This window comes from Ascaphus truei, chromosome 5 (assembly GCF_040206685.1).
Source record: "Ascaphus truei isolate aAscTru1 chromosome 5, aAscTru1.hap1, whole genome shotgun sequence".
Taxonomy (NCBI): Eukaryota; Metazoa; Chordata; class Amphibia; order Anura; family Ascaphidae; genus Ascaphus; species Ascaphus truei.
In genome coordinates, this window is record NC_134487.1 from 118,586,405 (window position 1) to 118,592,404 (window position 6,000).

General features: G+C 42.0%; 1 protein-coding gene across 1 annotated transcript in view; it reads right to left on the reverse strand.

Annotated features, from left to right (window-relative positions):
* The window catches only part of RPS16 (ribosomal protein S16), a 243,444-nt gene extending 238,868 nt beyond the window's left edge, over nt 1–4,576 (reverse strand). The window contains exon 1 of the mRNA XM_075600525.1: nt 4,571–4,576. The gene's annotated coding sequence lies outside the window, so the exon portion shown is untranslated. The remainder of the gene's footprint in view (nt 1–4,570) is intronic.
* Nucleotides 4,577–6,000: the final 1,424 nt, after the last annotated feature.

Sequence of the window (6,000 nt, forward strand, 5' to 3'; positions counted from 1 at the left end):
CGCTAGCGAAAGTTGTATTTCGCTTTGTGTCGGTGCGGGCGACCAGGCCATTGATTGGTTCAGGGGCTGTCACATGAGACCACAGCCCCTGAAAAATCAAATATTGGCGGCTTCAAAAAATCGCGTCACCCCGTCGCGCTTACTATAAGGGCACGCAGCGGCGACAATGCATTTGTTTTCGGGCGACGTCGCATCGCCGGCACTATAAGCGCAGTCTAAATACTTACATACTTCAAGAGCTCGCTCTTGCAAAATTAGGCTGCGTCCACGCTGCTGCTGAGAGTGGTGACATCACCAACTCTCCAAGCATGAGCACAGGGTGTCCTGCATAATTTTGCAAGCACGAGTGGGGAAATGTTGTCACTTTTTTTTCCCCATTATTTCTGTACATTCATAGTATGATTGATATAGTGGCAGCCGACCCTTTCACTCGCAGAGGATCGCAGCGAAGCAGGTTGCCAGCGGAGGAGAGCAGGAACACAGCGCTATTGCAGAGCAGACACCGGAAGGAGGGGCGTTTGACATCACAGCACTGGGGCGTGCTCCTCCCCCGTACCTCCGAATCACGTGGCCGCCACCTGCACTATCCTGTTCGGCCACCCGCGCACATATTGGCTGCCCGCGCACATCTTTTTCGCCGCACGCCTCCCGCTTAAATAATCTTGCGCCTGGTGCGCCCCACCCCCCAGTTTGTGCACCGCTGCATTTAATCACAGCACCCACTCAACCCCACACACTCAACCCCCCCCCACACACACATACACTCAACCCCACACTCACACACACACAACCCCACACTCACACACACACAACCCCACACACACACTCACTCAGCCCCACACTCACACACACACAGCCCCACACACACTCACCCCCCCACACACACACTCAACCCCCCACACACACTCAACCCCCACACACACACACTTACCCCCCCCCCCACACACACTCAACCCCCCCCCCCACACACCCTCAACCCCCCACACACTCAACCCCACACACACACACTCAACCCCCCCCCCCACACCCCAGTTTGCACACCGCTTCAGTAGATGACACGGGTCCGGACCCGGTGAACTCACGCTGTGAAAAACCCTTCACTCTCCCGGCAGCTCTCTCGCCAACTGGAAGTACACGTAGCAGCCTCACGTGACCTCTACGCGTTTCACACTGCGTGCTTAATCAAGAGTACACATGATGAGGCTGCTCGTGATGCTTTATACACTCTTGTAGCCAATGGGAACAATTTAATGTAAAGTGTTCACTAATTTGATTGACTATCAGCTGGAGTCAGGGAGAAATCACTCACACTTCTTTTAATACTGTGATTCCTGCCCTGTATTTATCCATAATGGAACAATAATATAATATTCACAACAATGACATTTCCATTACAAATAACTTCTTAATAATAAACTATAATAATAATAATACCGCAACCACAATAAAACATATAATAACTAATTATATAACCTGTTAAGATTGAATATATATATATATATATATATATATATATGTATATACATATATACTGTATATATTCAATGTGTGTGTGTTGTGTTAAATTGATCATACTACTCATTGAATTGTTAATACATAATTAATATAATAAATTAATAAAATTTGGGTTGAAGATGTAATTGTACTGTCATAAATCATCATTATTTCATGTATGTACACAGTAGATATTTATAAAATTAAAAGCGATGTAAACCCTAGTTGCTGAATTAATTGGTTAACATAATTACATACTGTACATACATATCCAAAAAAGTATAGTTCCAGCGCACAGAAACAGAGAGCCAGGTCATAAAGATAAGATTCTTTATTTAAGCTGCATTAAAAAAACGGAGGATGCAACACCCCTACCCGTTTTGTGACCGCACTTTATCAAGAAGTATATTCATATAGTATTTAACTATATTTACAATGTTTCATTTCAGAAAACATCTATCATTTTCTTCTTCATTCAATCCTTTTTGGAGATACTGTATCTAATAAGATTATCGAGTGTAAGGCTGCGCTTATAGTGACGGCGACGCAACCGATGACGTCACCCGTTGCCGTCGCCATTGCGATAGTTGTAATTCAAGATTAGGTGATGTCGCTGGCTACAACGCCAGTGACATCATAAAAGGGGAAGGCAGAGGGACGGAGAAGCTCTCTGATTGGCCACAAGGAGAGACCGTCACCGAAAAAATCAAATAACTGACTACCAGATTTTTGGTAGCGCTGTTGCTTGGTCACGCCGTTGCGTGCACTATAAGCACCGCCGCCAACTATGCATTTGTTTTGACGCGATGTCGTGTCGCCGGCACTATAAGCGCAGCCTAATTCTCTTTGTAGTAGGATTTTTTTATTTATTACCTGTCTGGTACAAATGTATGTTCTAGGATAGTGGAAGGAGGTAGTAGGGCCAGGTTTGGGAAGAAGTATGAGGAAGTACCACTCTGTTCCTCTGGAGCGAGGGGGAACGGGCCTGATGAAGGTGTGTTCCCCGAAACGTTGCCCCCCTGCTGTTTCCCCTTAGTGTACCCACCTGTGTGTTGTCTTGTCCCCTTCATTTTGTTTCTCCCCCCCCCCGCTATCCCCCCACTGTTATACGTATGTTCTGATTTATTGCTATCTCACTTTATTGGATGTAGGGTATACGGTTCTGTTATAGGGTCTCTTGTGTATATATTAATTTATGCTTTTTTGGAATTATCCCATTCTTGGATTCTGATTTCTAAAGATAGTGAGTACTGGACAAGTTTTTGGATTAGTGTGTATTATTGTTAGAGGAATTGGGTTCTCTTTTGTCCTTGGCACCCTGCACTGTAACTGATTTTTGTGAGTGCTGTTTATCATTTTTTTGTTCAATTATCAGCGAGTACTCACATAGTTCTAAAAAAAATATCGCTTTTTTTTAATGCTCCAATATCAACCTTTAGTGAAACTCTAGAACTATATACTAGAATAGCATATGTCTATTTCTTTTGAAATCACTCTGCTAAATATATATATATATATATATATATATATATATATATATATTATTTATTTTTTACATGCCGTATGGACTCTTATCTGCTGCTAAATCCCTGCTTGCTTTTTGAGCTCTACTATACTATTCCACTATTCACGTCTAAAATCTGTCTGACATTGGTTCTCCTATTCCTGCAACTTCACATCCTCATCTCTGCAAGTTATCGCACTCATGTTAATGAATTTATCACACGTTACAACTTGAGAAAGAAAGGCTCAGTTCAAAAGAATAGTATATTCACATATGTGGCCTGGCTATTGCACTGCCTTTCTTTATAAATGTGTTTCTGTATGCCGTTTGGGAAGGATTATAGCCGATCTGTAGCTTGGACATACCTACCACTGCAAGGTGACAGATCATTCATATAGAAGATTTTGTTCTGTCTTCCATAGTCAAATAAATCACTTCATGCTATTAAATCAATGACTATAAATTGTCCCTTCACTTTAACAGCCCTCTGTTGGATAGTCTCAGGGCCATAATATTATAACATCTGCCAGAACTCCCCTCCCAAAAAATCATATGCTATTCCTTTATAAAATATAAGGCTAGAAAACTGATGCAGAGAATGCACAAGTTGGAATTGCACTGCCCATCTGATATGATTCACAGTTTAATAGCACATCGCTGTTTAATGCTTTGGGGGCTGGATGGATCAGCAAAGAATTGCCTTGCAGTGTCTTACTAGTGCCTCCATGATACCAAAAGGGGTTAAATTGTATTCCTCTTAGATTGGCTTTTCCCCCAGGTGCACATACTCCATCTGCACTGCTTCCAGACACTATTTACAGCAGAGGTTAGGCCAGTGATTGCTGGGATGGAAAACTCATTTCTCAGCCTGTCTTTTATTTACACTCCTATTAAAGAGGCTTTCACTCATTTCGGAATGGCAGCTAGTGGCTGCAGTGAACATCTGGCACAGTGCCAGGCAAGGAAATTACCATGTCGATGAATGATAGTCTGCTTCCATTTTAACCTTTCACTGTTCTTCCTTTTATACTTACATTTGCATGAAGGAGACAAATGATTATTGAAAGTGATAAGGCACGGGGGAGGGAAAATGATGGGAGAATCTGTCATTTCAGATGAGAACTGTCTGTGGTGCTGCAGAGAACATTATCTCACAGGTTTAGGAAAAATACTTACATTAGCCACTTTTTACATTTTTTTTTATTAATAACTACAGTAAATAATTTACATTAACTATTACATAGTTAATATTAAAATTAGCTAGAAGATACCAAACAGCAAAACATTATTTTAAACCAGTGTAAATGATAGAGACCACAATTTTACAGCATTAATAAAATAACTTTGGGAAACGTCTTCTGTGTTTAGAACACACAAATGAGTTGTTCTTTGTTTCAAATTGGTACTTTTACTGGAATAAAATAGAAATATACGTAACCATTATTGGAGATAATTTTATGGAACAATACACATCCTTTCATTAAATCAAGAGGAAAACTGTGAGCTCCATATCCAGACAGCAAGCACAATATGGAGTTATGTGTATTGATACATTTAATGAAGAATACAGTTCTCTCCGTGACCAACTCAAGCACTATTATTCTTATCTCTAATAGTGACTTGATATCTGAGTTATCAATGGTACGCTCTACATGAAAATTCCATATCATTTACCACACACAATTCATTGAAGCCAAGGCCCATCTCCAGGCCACTCTTATGAATCAGACAGGTGGGCCTCTCATATCATGATATGGCTTTTCATCAGAAGCATATCCCAATAGGTCTAAACTGTACATTTTCATTGCTGGAACAACATCATGTTTGAACCTGGAAGGGTTGAACAAAGGAACATAGGGCACAACGGGTTTAATAAAATCAAACTCATTTATTGAGCCAACAATAAATGAGTTTGATTTGCTAAACCCGTTGTGCCCTATGTTCCTTTGTTCATCTGTTCAGGACTGATTGCAGGCTTTCGTGCAAACACTGGAGCACCGGTAACTGTATCATTAGTTTTCTTTTTGAGGTGTGCAGCATTTCTCTTACCTGGAAGGGTGGCAGGCTCGGCGGCAATGTGAGTACTTCACGGAAAGGGTGGTGGACTTGCGTAATAGCCTTCCAATAGAGATCGTAGAGGCTAATACAGCAAAGGATTAAGAAAATGTTTATGGAATGAATATAGGGCAATCCTAAATATAAAAGAAAGGTATGGATCAAAAGGGGTCTGAGGTTTTACAGCACATTGGAAATGAGCAAACTGGATGGACCATATGGTTCTGATCTGTCGTCACATTCTATGGGGCAGAGCCACAAAGCTCCATTAGTGACTTGACGAGACATTATCTTAAGTTAACATATCAATAAGTGCGAACGGGGATCTTCAAAGCTCAATAACACAGCGTTAAAGCTTGTCATAATGCTAAGAGGTAAAAAAACAAGAATTGGGAACCCGGGGACAGATGGTGAAGACCGATCAGGCAGAGAAGCAGTGAGCAGTGTGACGATGGGGAGGATTTGGCCCGGGATTAAAGGGGTTACACCCCAATTGGCCACCATCTACCCTCACCTGGGAAGCAAGGGGTTAACTGGACTGAGGTCCAGTAATGTGTTTTTACCTCACTGCAATATCCAAATGCTTATTCCCTTGTGCAACTGTATTGTGTCAGCCTAGTGTTTGCACCCACACATACACTAGGGTTGCTGCGGGAGGGAAAGGGTTAATGTTAAAACAGTGATTCTAGCCCTTCTGTTTAAATTACCCTCAAAGATGCCTGCCTACTAAATGCAAATGGTCAGGAGAGCGACCAAATGGGTAGGAAACAGCCCTGATCAAAGGCCCAGCCACTCTACCTGGTTGCAGGAAGCTAGAGTGGGTTGTGAGCGTTATAACTCACACTTACAAACGCCTCTGCTTCAAGAGGTCTGGGGCATTGAGTCTGTAATCTAAAACCAGGTGACAACTGTCCACTACCCAGGGGTCCCTGCTTCAAAGGATTTCT